Source organism: Rhinolophus ferrumequinum, chromosome X, assembly GCF_004115265.2.
Source record: "Rhinolophus ferrumequinum isolate MPI-CBG mRhiFer1 chromosome X, mRhiFer1_v1.p, whole genome shotgun sequence".
Classification (NCBI taxonomy): domain Eukaryota; kingdom Metazoa; phylum Chordata; class Mammalia; order Chiroptera; family Rhinolophidae; genus Rhinolophus; species Rhinolophus ferrumequinum.
In genome coordinates this window covers 62526692-62552589 of record NC_046284.1, presented here as the reverse complement: position 1 = coordinate 62552589, position 25898 = coordinate 62526692, and the positions used below count along the sequence as shown (strand labels likewise).

General features: G+C 33.6%; 1 protein-coding gene across 1 annotated transcript in view; it reads left to right on the top strand.

The window, feature by feature from the left end:
- LOC117026836 (protocadherin-11 X-linked-like) overlaps positions 1 to 25898 on the top strand; it is a 788660-nt gene that overhangs the window by 53499 nt on the left and 709263 nt on the right.

The following is a 25898-nucleotide window of genomic DNA, read 5'->3' as shown; positions in this document are numbered from 1 at the left end:
TATTTGGTATCCTTCAAAATATGTACACAGTGACTACATTTATCAGTTGAATGGATGATTCTTTTAAATTACCTAAATGGTATATAGAGTAGAAGAAAACTCAGACATTGGTATGTGAAGTAGTACCAGCACTTGAATGATCTTGGAAAATGTGTAAAAGAACGCATGTGTAGATTTAATATAGATATGGTCAGGGGGTTTTCAGTTTTATAAACATTTTCTGACAATTTGTTACCATGTTAGGATTAATATAATGACCAATGTTAAAAAGTACTTAAAGAATATATAAAGAAGTTATTTTGATGTATATCATCTGAAGGTTTTGGCCTTGAGGATGTATATATAATACTGGCAAACTGCTCAGCTGATGCCAATATGTTGTGAAGATATATTTGTTTATAAATACATTTAGGAATCGAAGGCTATAGATCTCTTGAGTGAATTTGAGTGAAATGCAGACTTTTGTGTGAGTATAAGAAGTGAAAACAGAAAGAAAAGTGATAGATTATTTATAAGTGAGTAATTTTAAGTCAGATCCATGCAATGGTATCTCCTTATTTCATGAAATGGAAAAATATGTAGGAATCAGAAAGATATAGATCACAATCTTGTGTTTACCACAGGCTAGACATGCCACATCCAGTTTAATTTGACCTTTAATTGCTTCTTTCATAATGTGAGGATGATAATATAAATGTCACAGGGCCAGAATTGGAAAAAATAAGCACTAAGTAGAGAGGAGATACACCTGAATTGAAGATTTTTGGAGATGCTTTAAAACATTTGGCTATTTATAGAAATATGACGATTATCAGTTTGAATAGTAAGTTATGTAGCATAGTGGAATTATCTTTAAAGCAATACTGTCCAATAAAACGTTCTGCAATTACTACATTTCTGTAATCTGATATCCAATATGATAGCTACTGGTCACATGTGGCTATTGACTACTTGAAATGTAGTTAGTGTCACTGAATTTCAAATTTTATTTCATCTTGAATACTTGAAATGTGGTTAGTGAGATTGAATTTTAAATTTTATTTAATCTTAATTTTAATAACCACATGTGGTCAGTGGCTACCGTATTGGACAGCACAGCCTAAACAAAGAAAAACAGCTTAATTGGAAAATAAAAGTTAACTAGTAAAATGAAAGACTTACCAAATTAAAATCAGGTATTACTAATAGGATCTATTCACCCAACCATCCTGACAAATGTGTTGTTTTGAAAGGCAGTGCTTTACTCAAAGAATAATTTTGTCATGTCTTCCTCAGGGCAGCTTAATGAATTTCCAAAAAAATTCTGATTTGTCTTGAAAGCTGATTAACAAATTCATATAAAACAAATAAACCTACTGGAATAATTTTAGCTTTGTTAAAATCTGTTTTCGTCTGAATTTCTTTGAGAGATTGACAGGAAATAGCAAAAAGATAGGCTCACCAGTAATTCTTAGCTGAATCTTAGAAATAGACATGCTCTAAGATTTCCTTCTGTTTTAGAATGTGATAAGCCAAAAGTGAACTTTATGATGTACCTAAAGTACTGGGGCATTTGTATGGCCCCATGTACAAACACTGTCCTGACTGCTTGTTAAAAATAATGAATACGGAATACAGAGCATAGTCCCTGGCATGTAGAGAGCCGTGACATGGGTGACGTTAACTGATGACACTTTGACTTACAAAGAGGTCCTGTCACAAGACTAGTATGTATGCTAGGGGAATAGGTGGATGAAATAAAAAAAAAAGAGAAGAAACATGTTTTGCTTCATCCATAAACTTTAATAACTGTTACGATTTGAAAGTAAATGGGCCTCATAATTTATTTTAAAAGACCCTCTGTCCCTCAGAATAAGATGATAATTTAATTAATACTAATTTGTTCTATTTTTTTGTTGAATAGACAAAACTAGTAAAATCATAGTTTATCCAAACTAGGGAAGTATAAAATTTATATGAAAAGTTCAGATAACAAAGTGAGAGAAGAGGGACATATAGAGAAAAATTCTAGGAACCAGTAGGTCAATTTACACATGAAGGGGTCCTACTATTGACAATTCTATATTAATTAACTGAAAATAAAGGCAGTGGTAGAAAAGATTTATGAAACACATTAAAAATCTGTATAATATAAAATGGCATAAGACTTAAAACTTAGAATATTTATATTCAAAATTTTAATATATAAGTATTTTAAATTAATTCATGCATTTTTGTGATATTAGATATACTTTGGCACAATGCAGTGGAAAGCATTACTATTCCACATTTTAAATATTTGTAAAATACATTTCAGAGTAAATTTATTTTGCTTTTGACTGGTATAGAGTTGGGAACCAGAATAAGGTCTTCTGACTCAGATTTAATTGACAGACAGACAGATAACCTTGAGTGCGGGAGTCACAGCAAGTTCAATATAAAAGGAAGGAAGAAAAAAAAAAGAAAAAAAAGGAGAAAATGAGAATTGAAAGAATGAAGTGATTACCAAGTGATTCTGCTTAGTAAAAAGAATATTATGTTAAAATAAAACTTATCTATATGACCTTAGTAAGGCTGATTTTCAACTTTTTAAGAGATGAGGTTACTCTCTAAGGAAAAAAAGATTCATCTAGAAAGATCCATGATATTGGTTGTCATTTTTTAAAAAATCCAGAAGTGAAATATTTTCTCTATGCTTCAAGTAAAGTCATGCTATAATGAGAATTCCCTATGATACTTTGATATAATTTCCTTTAATTTGGACTACCTATGCTTAAGGTTTATAACCGTAGCTATCTATATTTTATATATTATACATATGTGTTCTATTTTACATATATTATAAATATATCATTTTAATAAACGTTATTAAATAATATACTTTAAATTGATTATTTTATATATTATATATGGTGTATCGTATACACTTTACATAGTGCTACTATAGGTATATAATTATCTGCATTTATCATCTATCTAATATATATATATATGTATACACACACACATATATACATATTGGTGTACATATATATATATATATATATACCATATATAAAATATATGAGAATATATATATATATATGCCATTTAGCCCTTACAGTATTTGATAGAGCTTTTGGCCAGAGTAGGAAATTACAACAATTACAATATTTCCTTAACTTTCACTTTATTATTCTGATGATCTGTTATTCATAAAGCTTTTTTCATACTTTAAGTATCATGCACAGGGAAGCCAATATTTTCACACACAAAAATATACCTCAAGCACATAATCAGACTGAGGATATGGATATAAACCACAGGACCTACTACTTCCCATGGCGGGAATTCAAGGGAAATTCGTTTAAATAATGATGTTACATCTGTCTTCATTTTCTGCTTCATATTTTCATCTTCCTTCATATATATCAGCAGTGATAGTTCTATACAAGTCCAGTGACAGTGTTGACTGGTTTCCTTGAGGTGTGCATAACGACGTTTCAAAGGTTGACTGTTTATGCAGATGGAGAATGAAGATCAAGTTTTTGTCAGATTGGCAATCTCACTAAAAGTCCTCATCCATTTTGCCTATCTCATAAAGCAGACTCATCTTTTCTATCAAGCTCAAAAGAAAACTGTATCTTAGGTAGAGTCCTTTCACATAATCAAGGTTTTGGGCCCTTGTTTTTATTTTATTTTGAAAAAGGTATATTTGGTCTTTATTTTTAAAACTAAATGAGAACAAAACATCTTCCCTGTTGATCATGAACTTCAATTTACGAAACTAAGGTTAAAATCAGATTTGTTTTGAAAATCTGGTTTAGAAAACCCAAACTTTGAAAATCTTATCTACAATTATATTGGGTAATTTTGAATCAAATTGCCAAGAATGAAGCTTTGAATAATATGTTGTGGAGACAAAGAGCAAGAATATATATATATATATATATATATATATATATATATATATATATATATATATACATTTAATATAATTAGTTTCAGCTGTACAAAGCAGCAGTGATTAGATATTTACACATCTCACAAAGTGATAACCCCAAGTCTACTTACCCATCTGATGCCGCACATAGCTATTATATTACCGTTGGCTATGTTCCCTATACTGTTCTTTACATTCTGTGACTATATATTTTTTTAAATTATAGTTGACATTCAATATTATTTTGTATTAGTTTCAGGTGTACACCATAGTTGTCAGGCATTTATATAATTTATGAAGTGATCCCCCGATAAGTCCAGTATCCATCTGACACTGTACTGCAGTGCTATTCACTATAGCCAAGATATGGAAACAACCAAAATGCCCATCAATAGGTGATTGGATGAAGAAATTGTGGTACATTTATACAATGGAGTATTACTCTGCCATTAAAAAAAATTAAATCTTACCATTTGCAACAATATGGATGGACCTAGAGGGTATTATGCTAAGTGAAATAAATCAAACTGAGAAAGACAAATACCATATGACCTCACTTATATGTGGGATCTCAAAAACAAAATAGATGAACAAAGAAAATAGAAACAGACTCATAGATACAGAGAACAAACTGATGGTTGCTGCACGGGAGGGGGGTTAGGGAGATGGGTGAGAAAGATGAAGGGATTAGGACGTACAAATTGGTAGTTACAAAATAGTCACGAGGATGTGAAATACAGTGTGGGAAATATAGTCAGTAATATTGCAATAGTACTTTTTTATTCTGAAGGAATTAATATTTCTTTATCCTATGTAACCATAGGTCAAAGTGCTGTGTAGTATCAGGAGGAGTGAGTAAAGATTCATTAATGCCCTTGCACGCAGATTATGTTATAACAAGCAATGTGCTTATTTGTTTTAGATAGCATAGTTGGCTCTAAGAGGCTCACAGGAGTTTAAATATAGTGATTTCCTCATTTTTTAAACAAAAACGAAGTTGTACTTAGAAGTTCAATCTTTCAGCTTTAAGATAACTTGATTTTATATTCTTTGAATTCTGTGATCTGCTGATTAACATTTTTGATCTGTGCTAAAAAGCAAAACAGATGACAATTAAATGCTAATGGCTATTAGGTTCCTGAAAGCTGGGGGTTATTATCAAAGTGCACCTCCAATGGGGAAAAATAACAACATAAAACTCATACTCTTCATAAATGGATCTTTAATTAGTGCTGTCAGGTCTTATTAAAATGAGAGTGCAATACTAATAGGGTTAAGTGACTTTTGACTTCATTGCTATTATCAGAGTCCTGGTTAATATTCATAGTCCACTAATGCCTTTCATTAAATACACCTGTTATTAATAATCCCACATGGAACACTCATATATATAGGGCATTTTAGGTAGCTCAATTTTAGAATTTATAAATTGAGACTCTGAGGGACAAATGCATTTCCAAAGCTGATTAATTTACTCACATCCTGCCCCTTGACCTGAAACCAACTAACTGGAAGAAAGACTGATAAATTTTATGTTGATTTTGTTAGGTGCAGACTTATTTATCTGTTATTCTATTGTTCACTGTATCTAAAGAAAAACCAATATGATGCTTGATTTTGTGCCTGCCAAAGGGTATGACTTAAAATTGAATATAAATATATATTTATACAACACAAAATTACTTGATATAGATCTCCTTAAGGAAAACATGAGGTTTGGTTATACAGACTTACATGGCTTCTATAATCCTGATCAGTGCAAATGATCTAAGATAATAAATGTTACAATGTGGGTAGTTTGTTTGGCATTAATTATTCTTTTAGTCTACACCTTTATATTAAGTATAGTATAACAAATTTGTGCTGTGGAGGCACCCTCTTAATGAACTGAAGTATAATTTTTCATTCAATCTTAGACCAAACCAATTGATGGATTGGTAATGTTTTCTGTAACAGAGGTGATGACATCTTGTTCAGAAATGATGACAATAGCAATAAGGTCATTTTGGGGGAAACTTTCTGATTTTGTTTTAATTTGGTCTCTAAAATAATTCATATAGCTTTATGTTTTTTTCAAGCATTATGTTTCATGCTTTAATGTGAATTTGGATCAGTTATAAAGAAATTACTTAGCAAAAAATGTAAAATGCACATGAAAAGTAGTTCTCACTTAAAAATCAAATACTTAAGAAACTAATATTCTCCGTTTGCATTTATCAGTTTACAATTGTCTTTATCAAACCAATTAAAAAGTGTGAATAATTAAATAATACAGGAGCATAATAGATCATGTAAATTGCTTTGACCACAAATTAAATTTTAGTACATCTTTGTTGAAGTGTCTTTTAGTTTCTGAATGCAAGTAGAGGTTACCAGAGAAAGGAAAGTATTTATGTTCAATTTAATTTTAAAGCTTAATTTTCTTAACTAGTAGTCATTGGTCTTTTGTTTGCAGAAATTATTGTAGGTCCACCTGTCTTACTCTACAAATACCATGTTTCCCTGAAAATAAGACCTAGCCGGACCATCAGCTCTAATGCATCTTTTGGAGCAAAAATTAATATATGACCCGGTTTTATATTATATTATGTAAGACTCAGTATTATTATATTATATTATGTTACGTTATGTTGTGTTATGTTATGTTATGTTATGTTTTATTCCAGGTCTTATATTATGTAAGACCCGGTATTATATTACATTACATTATACTATATTATATGATATGATATTATAGCACCCGGTCTTATATTATAGTAAAATAAGACCAGGTCTTACATTAATTTTGGCTCCAAAAGACGCATTAGAGCTGAATGTCCAGCTAGGTCTTATTTTCGGGGAAAACACGGTATGTGATCATGTTTTTATCGATAAAATGTTAAATATTTATTACTAGAGAGTTCAGTTCATCAAAATAGAATATCCACATAACCACACAAATATGTGCATTTTACAAACTAAAATAATAAAACTATAGCTGCCCATGTTTTTAATTTACTGTGAAATATAAGTAATTCTAGATGACCAGTCGTGAGAAACCTATTGCTTTTTTTGATACATTGAGAGAATGTTTAGTGGTTTTATATTTTAATTGCTACATGTAGACATCTCTATACTTGCAGGTAAACTAGGTAAAGCAGTACAAAGTTATATAATAGGAAAAGCAAATAAAAGACCTTTTCAAAAAGTAATTTTAAAATTTGTCTTAGAAAACAAAATGAGGAGTTTTAAATGTTGAATATTATAAAATGAAATTTTGGATTATCTAACCTAAATTACATTTGTCCGTGAGATATCATTTAATCAGGAATTTTATTTTGTGGAGGATATTATCATGAAAGTTTCTCATCCTCTTGCTTATTTTGAATGTGGAAGTCCATTATTTTAAGCTTCTCCAATAGAGTGAAGCAAAATTCTAAAGAATGGAAAGCTGTTTTACTAAATATTGTCTTAATTGTAACAGTAACTGACTACTAACTAATATGTTATTCTAATTACATCTAAATTTAACATATACTTATTGAGTGTCCAATATACAGAGTCTTGGGGGGTAAAAATATGTTCGAAAAATAATCACTGTTTCCAAGGAGCTTAATAACCAGCATTACAGTGAATGTAGTTTTACACTAATGACAGTAAGGAAGAAAACATATTTATTATATTACATTAAAAATTTTTATCTTGCATTGGTCATTCTGACATTAAAGACATGACATTATTTTAAGTCTTCATAGTTTCAGAAAAATTAAAATTTTCAATCGACTTTTAGTAGATTTTCACCAAGCACCTTCATTAATTTATATTATTTTTTACTAGGTCTGCAATTATGGCATTAATACCTTTTGCCAAGATGTATCTGCAAAACAGTTCTGAGACCAGAAATAAAATCTTTTTGATGAAAATGGTCATTTCTCTACTAGTAGTGGTAATTACGTGACTCTTTCTATTATCTTAATTTCAAACTTGTTATCTATGCTTCCAATTCCTTTCCTATATAATGGAGAAAATTAAAATCATCCTTTTCTATCAGTAGGGATATTATAAAAATTAATAAAATAAGAAAAACGTGAAATTTCCTTAGTGCCTTTTAGAAGAGTGTTCTTTAAACAATAGTATTGGTTTAAATCTATAGTTTAAGATTAATTATAGTCTCCCCCAGTTTCTCTAATATTAAGCTTTATATTCTTTCAAAAGCTTATTTGGCAACCCACACCTATTTTTACATAATATTTATAGATATAGGTAGATCTATATAGAGAGATAGATATAGATAGATATAGATCTCTCTATAGATGATTGATAGATAGATAGATAGATAGATAGATAGATAGATAGATAGATATACACCCAGAGAAAAATATGACAGCATTATTCTCTTTCTCAATCAATGCCACTAGCTTCATATTAATTTTAGACCTAATTCAATTAAAAAAACAGACAAACTTCTATTTACTTTCTTTAGCTATCTCTTGAATCAAATGTCTCCTCTTCATTTGTCTTTGCCTCTTGCTGGCTCTCCACGTGACTATGATACTGCTAATGGTAATACATTCTCACATACAATTTCTACCATCTGGAATTGCTTTGTTTACGTCTCATTCATATGCCATAAAAAATAAAGTTTCCTCCCTTGTCTTTTCTTTTTCACACGAAATCATTTTCTGTTTTTCTATTTCTTTTCTTGTAAGTGAATCACAATTGTCTTTCTGTAATGGGTTCTGTAGGAGAGATAATGTAGTAACAGATTTGATGTTTAAAATTTTTTAATCATTGTAAATTTTGAAAGTTTTAAATATAATTTTTTAAGCATGTGATTTGCTAGGACAAGCCTTTCTTTCATGGTTTCTAGTGTATTTTCCTGGTTTATGAGAGGGCCTAGATATCCTCTGAGGACAAGAGTTTGTTTAGAAGCATCCATTAAAAATAGCTTGGTCAAGGACAGGAGAGCTTTGCTGTCAGTCATGAAAATAATGAAGTAAATGGTTGATAGAAGAACAAAGCGATGCTCTTAACAATCCAGGGATGCATATATTTTTTAAAAAATGGATTATAAATAAAGAAGTGTAGAACTTTATAGATCACTTTTAGTTGAACATAGTGCTTTATTTAAGTCACTGAATGATCACATGAATGAATACAAGAGTGCATATAGCTATTGAAAAGCTGGAAAATATAATCATGTTTAGTTACACACTAAGGAATAAGCAATTAACTCTGATATTCAACTGCCTTTGATAAATAAAAAAATATAAAATGAAGGTTACTTATATTGGTTGAAGACACAAGATGATTATAAGATTCTGATGTCGATTAATATATCCTGTACTTCATTTGTGGTGTCACACTGCATTTTCTCTCAGGACTTAAGTGCAGTAGTGCCCCCTTATCCATGGCTTCACATTCTGTGGTTTTGGTTACCCTTGGTCACTACAGTCCAAAAATAGTAAATGAAACATTCCAGAAACAAACAATTCATAAGTTTAAAATTGCATGCCATTCTGAGTAGCATGACGTGAATTATCTCTTTGTTCAATATATTCATGTTGTACACTCTTCCGATCCGTTAGTCACTTAGTAGCCATCTTGGTTATCAGATCAACCTTCAAGGTATCTCAGTGCTTGTGTTCAAGTGATGCTTATTTTACCTAAAAATAGCCCCAAAGCATAGGAATGGTGATGCTGGCAATTAGTAATAGATGTGCCAAAGAGAATCTGTAAAGTGCTTCCTTTAAGTGAAAAGTTGGAAGTTCTCAAGTTAAGGAAAGAAAAAAAATCATATGCTGAAATTGCTAAGATCTAAAGTAAAAATGAATCTTCTATGTGTGCAATTGTGATGAAGGAAAAAGACATTCACACTGGTTTTCTGAAAAAGAGACCACATTCACATAACTTTTATTACAGTATATTGTTATACTTGTTCTATTTTATTATTAGTTATTGTTGTTAATTGCTTACTGTGCCTAATTTATAAATTAACCTTTATCATAGACAGGTAGGTATAGGAAAAATCATATATATAGGGTTCAGTACTACCGTGGCTTCAGGCATCCACTGGGGGTCTTGGAACATATTCCCCAAGGATAAAGGGGCACTCTGTATTTAACAGATTTTGCATGTTTCAAGGAGGCATGTAAACCTTTTAATTTTACTGTAAGGAAAGTGATTCTAAAGGATCAGCTATGGATAACCGTACCATTGTCTTCAACACCATATTACGCCCTCCAATACGTTCTAAATTCCAAACCCAGTCTAGAACTTTCTAAGCTAAAGAAGTAGCAGTGACCATCCTATCATTGTAATGGTATGAGAATGCACCTGTACCTAGAAGTACTCATGGGACAGGAAAAGTGAAATTGTCCTCATTGGGGATGGAAGATATAGCACTTAGTTTGAACATTGTTGGCTGGCTTCTATAAAGGCTGAACTAGTTTGTCCACCTGTAGCTTTTAGGATTCTAGACATTTCTCTGAAGTCTATTTTCTCCAGAAGTCCTGCAATGAGTTTTTAGGCATGTTTAGGTGCCTGCGGTTTTGCCTTACTCCTTCAAATGAAAACTTTAAGTGAAAAGTAAGCAACTGGTATCATTATACCAGTTTTATACCAATATTATACCAATATTTTTATACCAATTATAAAATGTCGGTACCATTATACCAATTAGTACCATTATATCAATTGGTACCATTATACCCATATTTTTATAAAGCTAGAGGTCCCACATAGAAAACTAATTTACATGCAAAATAGCCAGAATAATAAAACTTAAGTTTTAATCACTTTAACTTTTAAAAATTTGCTGTTGTTTATCTAGTAGACATGACTTCTTGAGCAATATTTGTCTACACAAATATAATTATACTATGGCATATTTAAGTAATTTAAAGTAATTGAAATTTTTTCTCCACTTGTTTTGTGGCTGTTTTGTAAATACTAATCTCATTTTAATTATGGCCTTCTATAATCTAGACTATTAAAGGTTTGAGTCAAACAAATTGACTCCTGTCTTAGATAATGTTCTACATACCCTGCAAAATAGTGGCCGACCTTCTTTGGGTATTAATGAATATAAATATAGCATTTTACCAAATTATTTCTTATACTATCAGACAAGTCTGGAATTTGCTGAAGCAATTATTTTTGTATTCTTTCCATCTTAAGGCATAATGTCTTAATTAGATTAGCTGCAACTGTAAGTAAACATAAACTATTGTCTTTTATAACCTCAAGACTTATTCCAAAGTATCTCCATGCTTTGCTACACAGCTTATTGACAATTGTTTCATCTGCTGCAGCTGTTAAGGTTTCTTAAACTTGCGATTGCTTCAATGAGTTAATGATAGTTGATTTACCCATATTTGCAGTGCGTTGCCACAATGAGTTATTGACAATTATTTTTACTGACAACAGCTTTTGTGTTTTGTGTTAGTGTAATATTTTAAGATTTTTCCCTTGTTTTTTTCCCCATGCAAATAACTGACTACATAACTCTGTGCTTTCAAAAATGTTTACCAATTTGTTTCACAAATAATTAGATTTGTTCTCCTAGCTGCAGTTATTAGCAGTTGCTTTAAAAGATAACTGCTTATTTTGGTGATTCCTAATGCAATATTTGTAGTTATTTTAAGTATTTCTTTCTCAAATGAATTCCACAGGGATATTGGACAAATGGTTTGACCTGTAGAGTTCACATTCAGTTTGTAGATTAAAGAAAGAATTATCCTTGTGTGCCTGATATATATCTTTGTGTATATATTTTTAACATCTATTTTAATCTCATCTGGTTTTCTGTCATCTATTTGCATTGTATTAAACGAGGGTGACCATAGAATTTATCCTTCACATAAGGATCATTTTGAAAGTGAAAAGGGCCCCTCTTAATAATTAAACAGGGACAACCAGAATACATAGTCACAATATATAAAGCCCGAAATATCTAAACTAGTTCTTTATTTGACATTTTATGTTCCATCTTCTTCCTGAAAGTCTGATCTACCTTGAGCCAAAGAGCTGCCACTTCCAGCGTAAATCCGTGAAGTCAACTATCACTTGCACAAAGTCAAATTCCACTCTCCATTTATTTTAGCTGAATAACTCTCAGATTGAGTTAGCTCAATTGGCAAAAGATTAGCTTGTGAAGAATGATCTGACAGCAGACATGCTGTCATCAAATTTATATAGGGTGAATACGTTTCTGAGCTGGCATTGTTCAGCTCATGTGGTGTTCACTAAAGCTAAGTAGGAAAGAGCTGGCATTGTTCATCTCATGTGGTGTTCACTAAAGCTAAGTAGCAAAGAGAAAGCTATGGAAAGCACACATAATTTCATTAAAAATTCTTTTATTGTGGACATAGGATTTCCCTAAACATTATTCCAATATATAAAGATAGCTGTTCTTTGCTTCCATGCACTTACAAAAACATACGAGGGATTACATTCTGACCAATCTTCTAAACAATTAAGTTTTAAAAAAGCTAAATGTGTTACCCAGTTTCTCCTTTTCTACACCGATTTCCCCTAAAGAGCTGTCTATCTGGAGGTAATTTGGGTGTAGCCTAGAGAGATGATACGCTAGAGAACCTCATGTGCATATAAGAAATAGGTTGTAGATCAAGAGCCCTGAGTGGTTTCTGTAGAAGTATAGTGACTTTCTCTGCATGAATGTATTCTTCATAAATACTTTTAACAGAACAATTTATATTTTCCTTCATTACACTGGTTTGAGAATAATTGATACCATCAATGCAGTATCAAATTTGTACTCTGTTGTTGTTTCTCCATCCACCAACATGAAAAACAAAAACTGAAACATGATGTCAGCAATAATCATGTAATTGTCTTTCCATCATATTTTTGGTTTTGTTCATAGGTTTGACAGAATTTTTTCACTCAGGGTTTTGGAGAGTGAGCACATAAGTCATCATCGGAAGATACATGATGCTCATATCATGCTTATATCCTATTCTAGTAGAGCTAATCATTTTCCTAAAGATAAATTTAAAATGTTCCCCCCAAAATGTTCTACACAGATTGACTCATGGAACCAGATATGATGCAGAATTCTATTTTAAAAGTCAGTTGTGCATATAAGGGTACCTGATCTTTTATGTGACATTATTCATGGAAATTGAAGCAATTAAGTGAATTAGTAAACACATTTCAAGTATGTTTATTTTGAAGCTTGCTTTAAATTTTTAGAGATGGCTTAAATATTTTAGCACACTCCCTAATAAAAATAATTGAATTAGACTGAAGTATCTAGTTAATAGTGTTAATAGCAATTTCTATAAACCTAAATAATTCTAGTGATAATAAAAATCAATTTAAATATGAAATGATCTAGCAAATTTAGTTAGCTTAATAATCCAATAGTTTAACAGTATACATTAGATTTTAGATTAATGACGTAAAATGCAGATTGCTTATTATTAGGTTCCTTAGCTTTATGTTAGTGGTTTTCTCCTACCTCTCGGAAGCTTGCCAAATCACAAATGATTTTGATCAGAGAAAATCTATTTTTCAGAAGACAAAGTCAGTATTTACTAAACGTTTATATGTATGCTATCATTGATAGGGTTTTCCTATATTTCAAAAATATGTATCCCAGGTTTGTGAAATTTTTGAGAAACAGTGATTTCATTAAATTAGAGTTTTATAATCAAAACATAACTTCAAAGTCTATACCTGAGTACTGCTTTAATATTCGGGCCTCTTTGTGCATGCTATTATGTGTATAATTCTATATAACTAATTTATTCGAAACCGTATTCAATACTTTGTCATTCTGTAGTTAATAATAACATTTGAATTATATTTCTTTCAATTACATTTTATTTTTCTTCAAAATATTTTAAAAATACTTCCTAGAAATTTTCTACTTCAGAAAATGTATATCAAGACCCCCAAAAAGCATTTTTAAAATCCAGAATTATTCATGGGAGTGGATAAACTTATACCTCCATTAGAGGTTTTTTCCCATTATTATTTTTTTAATTAAAGTTTATTGGGATGACAATGATTAGTAAAGTTACATGGGTCTCAAGTGTACAATTCTGTAATACATCATCTATATATCATATTGTGTGCTCACCACCCAGAGTCAGTTCTCCTTCTACCACCATATATATGATCCCGTTTACCCTCATCTACCACCTCCCTCCCACCTTACCCTCTGGTAACCACTAAGCTATTGTTTATGTCTATGAGTTTTTATGTCTTTGTTTGTCTTGGTCCTTTGTTGCTTTCAGTTTTATATCCTATGTAAGCTCCCCTCTTTAGTTCAGATCAGTGTTGTAGCACCCTTGTTCTTGGTTTCCATTACACATGTAATATTTTACAAGGAGCAGCATCTTCCCTCTCCTAAGAGGATAGGTAAGTCACAGCAAATTAGTGTGTTTGTTTAGAATAGTAGGGATTTTTAAAGGTAATTTCAAATTGGAATTTGTACATACCACAAACTTCAATGTAATAGGCATCATTGATTAAAGAAATTCCTCTTTTAACAATTTATTTTGGTGCAGGTATATTTTCTTTCAAGATGTTTTGGTAGTTGTATATGTATCCTTAAACTATTTCTCTCACAGCAATTGGCATCTTCCTAAGGCTGTAGTAACAGACAGAGGCTGTGGATACCTACAATTCGAACTTCTGCTTTGATTTCCAGAGGGAAAATACAAAAATACTGGCTTTGACATATAAAGACCTTTACATTATAAAAACAAAGTTCTTATTTTTGCTACATTACCCAATTATCATCCTTTAATTACAGTAACTTATTAATGCTACCAAATGTTTTTGTGGGCATTATGGTTTGGAACTTGATTTTGAGAACATTTTATTCTAAAAAAACCTATCAAGACATGTGACTTTCCAAATATAACATACATGTTCTGATTATACTTCAATATGTACTTCCCCCCCTTTAAAATAGGACTTGTAAATGCACACAGACTGAAAATAGGTTTGTTTTTTATGACATTAATTGGTAAACTTTATTTAATATAGGTGCTAAAAAAGGAGACAAAACTCCCAAAATATCCCAATTCAAAACAGTGAAATTAAAAATTTGTTTTTACATATTTTATACTAATTAAGCATTTATTTTATAACCTTTAACTGTCAAGAATTGTCATATCTTTTGACAGTTATGACAGCTCTTTCAGTAGAATAATAGAAAGGCATTGTTATAATAGGTAAGGGATACACTAGATCAACTTCCTGGTAAACTACAAATAGTGATAATTCTCTTGTCATGATTTTTTTTTCTTGCACAGTACACTAGGTTATCCATTATTACTCGACATGATAAAAAGTAATTTAAATAGTGAGCCATGAAAAATATCTCATATTTTCTCATAAACCTATGTTTACTGACTGTACATCAGTAAATCACTAAGCAATGCATGAAACACTAAGAATGACATTAGAATAGCATGACATTATTGTAAAAACTAGATATTTAAACCACTGTGGTTTTTCATATGGTGTTGTCACAGATCAAATACAGTCACCATTTTTATTTAAGAAATAATAAACAATGTTAGATTTAAATTTATATAAATGTAAAATAAAAATAGTTGGACATTTATTTAGGTAAATATAATAATGCCTGTATATATATTTCCCATATTTTCAATTTTTCATTGACATCTATAGCTTTAGGCCTGATTGAATAAGTACCTGTCTTGGAACCTAAGTCAAAACTTGATTTTAAAGTTTTAGTTGAGATGGAAGTTCCGAGGTGGCGGATTATGTAAACACTATGTGCCTCCCAGGATCACATCAAAATTACAACTAAATTATAGAGTAATCAACATCAATAATCATCTGAAGACTAGATGAACAGAACCCCTATAACTAAGGATATAAAGAAGAGGCCACATCAAGATTTGTAGGCGGGGTGGAGACACAAAATAGGCTGACCCCAAAATTATAGGTAGCGGTTGAACACCAGGTGGGATACATCAGTGGCAGAGGTCCGCTCTGAAGAGTGAAGGGTCCCAGCCCCACACTGGGCTCACCAGCCCAGGAGTTCTATGCCAGGAAGAGGAGTCCCCACAATACCTGACGGTGAAAATCCGCGAGGACCCTGTCCATCCATCCTTGTGAGATGGAGGGTGGTTGGAAACCCAGACATCCTCTTAAAGGGCCCACACACAGACTCACTGACTTTCAAGCACTCACCTGGGCCCTGGTGGAGAGGTGGAAACTCAAGAGGTGCCAGAGACATATTGGGAAAGACAATTGTGTGGTTTTGGAGCGAGGGGCTAGAGGGACAGCCGCCATTGCCCATGTGTGAAGCCCACCTCATGTGTACCCTACAGGAGGGCACCATTTTTTCTATGTTGAACCCTCCCCCAAAGGACCAAATCTGAGACTGCATTGGTCCGGTAAAATCCCTGCATGTGCACCACATTGGTGATGCCCTGGGTCCCTACCCCAACCCAGCTAGCGTGGTATTACCAGGGACACTCTTGGCTCCTGGGTGGCTGGCCCTGCCCCGCAAGCTGTGGAAGCCTTTTATAGCAGCAGGTGTGCCACGACAACATAGGGAACTCTCAGTGGCAGACAGTCAGCCACAACTTGTGCTGCAGCTTCTCTTGGGTGGCTCTCAGAGATCTGCGGGCCCAAATCAAGTGGTGACTGTCCACGGTGATCTCAAGGCATTTTGGAAAGTGGTCACAAGCCCAGGACTGGCACAAGAACTGAATCTGCAGTTAACTTTGTAAAAACCACCAACCATGCCTCATGACTCCCTAGGACCCCACTCCAGCCAGCTAGTGCTGCATTGCTGGGGACACTCTCAACACCAGGTCAACCAGCTAGGCCTACACAACTAAGGAGGCTCTTTCAATGGCTGAGGCTTACAGGCAACCAGCAGGTGGCAACAGGCCTTGGGGGACCCTTGTCCATTTGCTGGGCTTTCCTAGACCCAATACTGGTGGCTGGTGGCAGCAGCCTCAGATCACTACAAGGCTACTCCCACATGCCTTCTGATCCAGCACAGGAAGCAACCAACCACATATAGCTTTGTAGCTCCTACCAGATAACCCCAGGCCGGTCACAGGCAAGGTTGAAATTGGCCTTCATGGGAGCCACTCCCAAGAGACACCAGAAAGAACATACCCAGAGGCCAGCTTCAGACCACATCAAAAGACTACCCAGTGAACCCCACAAGTGGTTCACCCAAAGGGGCATCGCAACAAGCACAAGAGCCAGCTGGGGTGAACCCTGATCTGAGGGGTCAGCCCCCACACAGCAACTCATACAACTGTGGGCATAGCCAATTTTCACAGCCAGTCAGCCTGGGAATCAATCTCACCCACTGATGTGCAAGAGCAATCAAGTCTCAACTACGGCAGGAGAAAACACACAACACAGAAAAGTGACAAGGCTGGAATACACGAGCAGGTGACCAGGGAGACTGCACCACTGGACTGCACAACACACATACTACATAAGGCCTCCCGGCTGGACTGAAAGACATAGAAGATCTACCTAATACATAGAAGCAAACACAGAGAGGCAACCAGAGTGAGGAAACAAAGAAACGTGTCCCAAATAAAAGAACAGGAGAAACCTTCAGAAAAAGAACTAAATGAAATGGAGGCAACCAACTACTAGAGACAGAGTTTAAGACACTGGTTATAAAATGCGTATGGAACTTAGTGGGAACTTCAACAAAGAGTATGTAAGCATAAAGAAGGGTTTAGAAACCATGAGAAAGAACTAGTCAGAAATAAAGAATACAATAACAAATGAAGAATACACTAGAAGGAATCAGCAGCAGATTAGATGAAGCAGAGGATCAAATCAGCAATTTAGAACATAAGATAGCAGTAAACACCCAATCAGAACAATAAACAGAAAAATAATTAAACAAACAAAGATAGTTTAAGAGACCTCTAGGACAATATGAAGTGTAACAACATTCGCATCATAGGGGTACCAGAAGGAGAAGACAGAAATCAAGGGATTGAGAACCTATTTGAAGAAATAATAACTGAAAACTTTCCTAACCTGGTGAAGGAAATAGATATACAAGCCCAGGAAGTTCAGAGAGTGCTAAACAACACGAACCCACACAGACCCACACCAAGACACATTATAATTAAAATGGAAAAAGTTAAAGACAAAGAGAGAATCCTAAAAGCAGCAAGAGACAGGCAACTAATAACTTATAAGGGAGCTCCCATAAGATTGTCAGATGATTTCTCAACAGAAACTTTGCAGGCCAGAAGGGATTTTCACAAAATATTCAACATTATGAAAAGTAAGAACCTACAACCAAGGGTACTCTACCATGGGTATCAGTTAAAATCAAAGGACAGATAAAGTTCTTCCCAGACAAGAAAAGCTAGAGGATTTCATCACCATCAAACCAGTATTACAAGGAATGTTAGAGGCACTTCTTTAAAACAGGGGGAAAAAGATAAAAATCATGAGTAATAAAATGGCAATAGCTATATTTCTATCAACAATTATTCTCAATGCAAATTGATTAAATTCTCCAATCAAAAGACAGGAGGGTGGGATGGGTAAGAAAACAAAACCCTTAAATATGCTGCCTACAAGAGACTCACTTCAGATTGAAAGACACACACACACAAATGGAAAATAAAGAGATAGAAAAAGATATTTCATGAAAATGGAAACAAAACAAACAAACAAAAAAGCTTGGGTAACAATACTTATACCAGACTTTAAAACAAAGGCTATGACAAGATACAAAGGGCTCAGTAATCCCACTTCTGGGTATTTATCCAAAGAAATCCAAGATGCTACTTTGAGGGGACATGTGCATTCATATGTTCATTGCAGCATTGTTTACAATGGCCAAAATGTGGAGGTAGCCTGCGTGTCTATCAATGGAAGAATGGATAAAGAGGAGGTGGTACATATATACAATGGAATATTGCTTGGTCATGGAAAGGAATAGTGTTCTTGCCATCTGTGGAGGCATGGATGGACCTGGAAGGCATTTGTGCTGAGTGGAGTGTCAGACAGAGAAAGACACATATGATGTGATTTTGATTATATGTGGAATCTAAAGAACACAATAACAAACAAACATATCAGAAACAAACTCATAGATACAGAGAACATTTTGATGGATGCCAGATGGGAGGAAGGTTGGGAGTATGGGTGAAAAAAAGGGGAAGGGATTAAGAAATACAAATTGGTTGTTACAAAATAGTCATAGGGATGTAGAGTATAGCATAAGGAATATAGTCAATAATATTGTAATAACTATGTATGGTGTCAGATGGATACTAGATTTGTTGGGGTAATAGATGGGAGGGAGTTGGGGGCAGAGTGAATAGGTAAATAAAATGTGGTGTATCCATACAGTGGAATATTATTTGGACGTGAAAAAAAATGAAGTATGGATACAGGCTACAACTGTGTGTGTGGTGTGTGCATGGAGGAACCTTGAAAACATTTTGCTGAGTGAAAGAAGCCAGTCACAATGGACCACAAGTTATATGAGTCCATTTTTATCAAGTGTCCAGAGAGGGCAAATTTGCAGAGACAGAAAGTAGCTTAGTGGTTGGCTAGGACTAGGGAGAAGGTTGAGTTGGGTTGGCTTGGGTTGGGGATAGATGACTAAGGCATACAAGGTTACTTTTAGAGGTGAGAAAAATGTTCTAAAATTGATCATGGGTATAGTTGCACAATTCTGAAGATGCAAAACCCCCTAAATTTCATACTTTCAAAGTGTGAAGACAATTATATCTCAATAAAGCTACTAAAAGTAAAAAAAAGAAAACACTCCCATTTACAATTGCATCAAAAAATTAACATAAAGTACTTAGGAATAAATTTAAGCAAGCAAGTAAAAGACCTGTACTCAGAAAATTATAGGAGACTGAAGATAGAAATTAAAGAAGATACAAATAAATAGAAATATATACCATGCTAATGGATAGGAAGAATTAATATAGTTAAAATGTCTATACTACCCAAAACAATCTGTAGATTCAGTGCAATCCCTATCAAGATACCAAAGGAATTTTTCACAGAACTGAAAAAAATAATCCTAAAATTTATATGGAACCATAAAAAACCCTGAATAACCATAGGAATCTGAGACAGAAGAACGAAACTGGAGGTATCACACTACATGATATCAAATTATACAAGGCCATAGTAATCAAAACTGCATGGTAATGGCATAAAAACAGGCGCATAGATCAGTTGAACACAATAGAGAGCCCAGAAATAAGTCCATTTCTATAGGGTCATTTAATCTATGACAAAGGAAGCAAGAATGTACAGTGGGGTAAAGACAGTCTATTCAACAAATGTTGCTGGGATAACTGGATAGATACATGCAAAAAAGAAAAAAAGAAACTGGACCACCTTCTTATGCCATACTCAAAAATAAACTCAAAATGTATTAAAGACTTAAATGTAAGACCCCAAACCATAAAACTCCTAGAAAACAATATAAGAAGCAAACTCTCAGACTTTACCCATAGTAATATTTTTACTGATATCTATCCTCAGGCAAAGAAAACAAAAGAAAAAATAAACAAATGGGACTCCATCAAACTAAAAAGTTTTTTCACAGCAAAGAAAACCATCACCAAAACAAAAAGACATTCTACAGAATGGGAGAAGATACTTGCCACTGATACATTTGATAAGGGGTTAATATCCAAAATTAAAAAAACTCATACAAGTCAACACCAAAAAAAAAAAAAAATCCACTTAAAAATTGGATAGAGTACCTGAATAGACCTTTCTCCAAGGAAGACACATAGATGGCCAATACACATATGACAAGATGCTCAACATCACTAATCATCAGAGAAATGCAAATGAAAACCACAATGAGATATCAACTCACACCTGTCAGAATGGCCATCGTCAATCAACAAACAACAAATGTTGGCAAGGATGTGGATAAAAGGGAATTCTTGTGCACTGTTGGTGGGACTGAAAATTGGCAAAGCCACTATGGAAAACAGTAAGGAGTTTCCTCAAAAAATTAATAATAGAACTATCTTATGACCCAGCAATTCCACTCCTGGGTATTTATCCAAAGAAATCCAAAACACTATTTCAAAAAAATATATGCACCCCTATGTTTACTGAAGCTCTATTCACAATAGCCAAGATTTGGAAACAACTGAAATGTCCATCAATAGATGATTATATAAAGAAATTATGGTAAAATTATCCAATGGAGTATTACTTTGCCATAAAAAAGAATGAGATCTTACCATTTGCAACAACATGGATGGATCCAGAGGGTATTATGCTAAGTGAAATAAGTCAGACTGAAAAAGACAAACACCACATGATCTCACTTACATGTGGGATCTAAAGAACAGAATAAACAAACAATTGAAACAGAAATAGACTCATAGATAACAGAGAAAAAACTGACGGTTGCTAGATGGGAGGGTGGTTGTGGGGGCTGGGTAAGAAAGGTGAAGGGATTAGGAAGCACAAAGTGGTAGTAAGAAAATAGTCATGGGATGTGAAATATGAAAAGGGGAATATTGTCCATAATTTTGTAACAACTATGTATAGTGCCAGCTGTGTACTAGACTTATCAGGGGATCACTTCATAAATTATATATATATGCCTAACCTCTATGCTGTACACCTGAAATTCGTATAAAATAATGTTGAATGTTGACTGTAATTTAAAAATACTTCTAGTCACAGGATGTAAAGTACAGCATAGGGAATATAGTCAATGGTGTTGTAATAGCTATGTACGGTGTCAGAGGGGTCGCGGACTTGTCGGCGTTATCACTTGGTGAGGGGTGTAAATGTCTATTCATTATGTTTTTTTGTATAACTGAAACCAATAATGAACAAAATTTTATTTTAAAGCTTTATTTGATAACCAAAGGTTAGCTGAGGAAAACAAGATTTCTCCAGTTCTTTAGTCAGATAGTCTGATCATTAAACAGTAATTGGATTCACTTAAATTGAAGTGTTACATTTTAAATATGTATTAATTTTACAACCTATAATTTCAAGCTATTGTATAAATTCTTGGAGGTTTTAAACAATACTCCCATTGGTCACAAACAGAAATGAGTTTGTTTCTCTTCTGGCCTAGCATACAAATACAAAAGTTCTGCTCCTAGAAACATTTAATCCATTTATATTTTTATACAATTAGGTAATTACTTATTGGTGATTTCTTGGTTGTTAAATGTATAATTCGCCACAGGATAAGAAGGTATATACAAAAATATTTTTAGTTATAGACAGCTTACTGACTTAGAAGTGTGATGTTTTTACAAATGACTCTAATGCACAAATGTGGTTAATTTCTTTACATTTATATTTCTCAGCATCTTTTCTGATTATTTGCCGGACCCTACAAGTACAGTTGCAGTGATATTCACTTGAAAATTTGAATCTTAAAATTTAGTAGTGTTTTTTTTTTTTTTAAATAGGATTCTAACTCTCAATATGTTGGCCTAGGGTTTCTCAATCTTGGCACTATTGACACTTGGAGCTGGATAATTCTTTCTTGTGGAATGGGATGGGAAAGGAGTTGTCCTGTCATTGTAGGAAGTTTACCATTACACCCGGCCTATACCCACTAGATCCCACTGGTACCTTCCTGCTTAGTTGTGACAACCAAAAATTTTTCCAGAGTTTGCTAAATATTCCTGTCTGAGGGGTTAGATTTATACCACAGCAAACTACTGCTTTAGTCCATCCTTGCTCATCCTAGTGTGGTTAAGAGCAGATTTCTTTCTTCTTCTTCTTCTTCTTCTTATTGTTTTTTGCAACTCCAAGGACAAGTCAGATTGATTTGAACACTTTCCCAAACTTGCAAATGATGATCATTTCCAGATGAGAAAATTCTTAACAAATGTTTAAACAATAAGTGCAATTTGAACAGTTTACTAAACCTACAGGTCATTAGGTGGGTCAGTATTAGCACATGTAACAAGTCCTTTCATAAAAAGTTTTATGAAGTAATAGTTGTCTTTTTAATTTGTAAAAAGTTATAATTAATTTTAAATATTGGAGTTACTTTCTTATCTATGTAACTCAAAGAGAACACAATGCTAAATGATTTAGTAGAGTAACCTGAGAGATGGTTTTCTTCCTCTAATTTCAGGTTGGATAAACAATTCATTAATTATACAAATATTTCAATATGTATTGTTTTATTATATGTAAATAAAACATTAATACTAGCAAATCTTAATTTATGCAATTAATCCCCTTCATAAGTTCAGTATTTAGTTTAACCAAATCTGTGTGGCCATTGTCAACTTAATTTCCAATCTTAGAATAAAAAATTAGAAGGATAAAATTGATATGTCTGAGTATATTTGTTTGTAAAAGTGATGTAGATGATGTTGGATCTGCCAGCAGTTTCTGAGTGTGGGCCTGGATCGTGTCTCATGAAGCTGAAGAATGGAAATGCGGACCAGGGAGAGGCAAAAAGTTTTAAAAAGAGGATAGTTTATTAGAGGCAGGAGAAGAGGTTGCAGCGCCCGAGCGGGAGGGGGTCCAGAATGGGGGGTGCCTCCTGACTGAGGCAAAAGCTCCTACTTTTATACCTTCCCTTGCCTGTTTGGGGAAGGGGAGCTGTTTGAAGAAGGGAACTGGCGCCTTCTAATTGTCTACCAGGTTTATTCTGCTTGCCCATCCTAAAGGAATTAGCAAAATAACCCACTCTTATCTATCAGATCTGCTCCATTTGTCAGGCCAAAAGGAATTTTATGATTAACCTCAAGGCCTTGTTACATTATGTCCTGGAGCGAAGGAGTGATTTCAAAACCTGGAGTTTTAGGCTATGGCTATGGCTGTCTTTGTTTATTCCACCAGGGACCTCCCTGTCTATCTAGGGACACGCTAGCTAACCTGTATCAAAAGTATCATAAGTTATAGGAGCTCAGTTAGTAAAGAAAGGTTTATTCTTTACATTAGTAAAATCGTTATTTTTCTAATTTGACTTCATGGTCATATAAGAATTATTAGTAATGTTAATATAGTAAACTGAAAAAACTATTTTTTTAATTTTTATTAAATTTATTGGGGTGACATTTGTTAGTAAAATTACATAGGTCTCAAGTGCACATTTCTGTAATACATCATCTATATACCACATTGTGTCTTCACCACCCAGAGTCAGTTCTCCTTCCATCATCATATATTTGACCCCCTTTTCCCTCTACTATCTGTTATTTTTAATAGGGATAAGAAATTATAAAAATGAACATCTTCTAGAATTAGGCAAATTAAGAATCAATTGGAGACACAGTATATGAACGGAATACACTTTGCATTGGTATATGATAGCACTAATATGGCTATCTTGTTAAAAGCAGCATATATTTTTATTAATGGGTTTACTTATAAATTATTCTTAGCTCTTAAATTTTATATATTTTTTCTTTATTGTGGAGGATGAAAAAATATTTTTGACCATGTTTATAATCGTTTGTATCTAAAATGTTATTATTGATCATCGAAAATGCCTATGCTTCAATGAGCAAAACTGGGACCAGTTTGGTTAAACTTGTCACTGGCTGGGTCTGTGAAGAACTGATTAATTGAATGAGACTGGAAGTTTTAGTTGTTTGATTGATTGACATAGTTGCAGGATGTTGCAGCATTAAAATACTGGTTTTGCCTTTCAAGACACCACCTTAATTAATTTTGGAGAACTTTCATGAACATTAATACTATTTTCTGGAGGTTAGATATTTTATTGTAGCCATGCCCTGATTAAAGTGTGTGTGATTCAGTGCACCTGAGGGGGAAAAAAAATCACTAGTGGTCTGAAGATAACATTGTCTCCCCTAACTCAGACTCATCCCAGACATAATGTAAATCACTTCTAAAATCAGTGCCATGGAGCATACATAGTATTTGTTGATGTTTAATACTTCTAATACATTTGAGCAAGTTAAGGCTCCTTAAGTATATAAACATAGTTATGTTTATAGAACACTAATGGCTCTTTTTCTTATCAAGGAGCTGCTTTAAGAAAAACACATGATTTAAAAATTATTTTTTTTTAGTGGAAGATAGTGGTAAAAATATTTTTGTGGTTTACCATGCCAATAATCCATTTAGATAGCAATGGCTTATGTGTTTTAGCATTCAAAAGTGAGTAGATATTTAAATTTATTTTGATTTTGTTGGTTTCTTGTGTTTATGTAAAAGATACCTGACTTGGCCTGTGGAACTGGGCAAGACTCTGATATCTATCCAGAGTAGCGGCTTCAGAGAATGAAAATTACTACAACAATCAGGATGATGATGAATATGATGAGGATACCATTAATGATGACGATGGTGAATTTTCTAATGATGATCCCTTATTTGATGATTTTTGAAAAATGATATTCATGAATTGCTTAACAGAGAGGTTTGCGCTTCACCTCTCCATCTTGCTGAAAACATGGGCAATAATGAAGAATCATCTCAGAGGACATGATACTTCCTTCTTAAATAGAATCAGAAAACATTTGGGCAACTGGGCATGCTTTCTTCTTTTCCCTAAATTAAAACAGGAAAGCATGGGTCAGGGGTAAAGTCTTTTTAACATCTTGAGACATAACCCACGGAGTCAGTGCCCAGTGGCTAGGCTTTGGATTATGAAAATAATTCTGACTATAAATGACCTCAACCTAAAGCTTTCTCTGATTCAGTGGACAAGATCTTCCCCTCTGTGTATGACCTAGTATGTTCTGCCCCCCTGAACTTCTCTTTCTTTAATTATTCCTTATCCCAGATGCATGTTACAACTATCCCATGCTCCTCATTCCTCACCTCCAACAAAGAAGAATATGCCTTTGAGTTAAAGTCTAGATTGTAAAAAGCCACATCTAGGACTCCCAATCCTTCACTTGCACTGGGAAAAAATCACTATTTTGGTCCGTTTGAATGTGCAAGGGAAATAAAGACCCAGGTTTCCAGCTGCCCCCATGCCATCCTCCAACAACTACCACTTCACCCCATGGAGATCTGACTCTAACCATTGGGCTACATCCTACCTCTC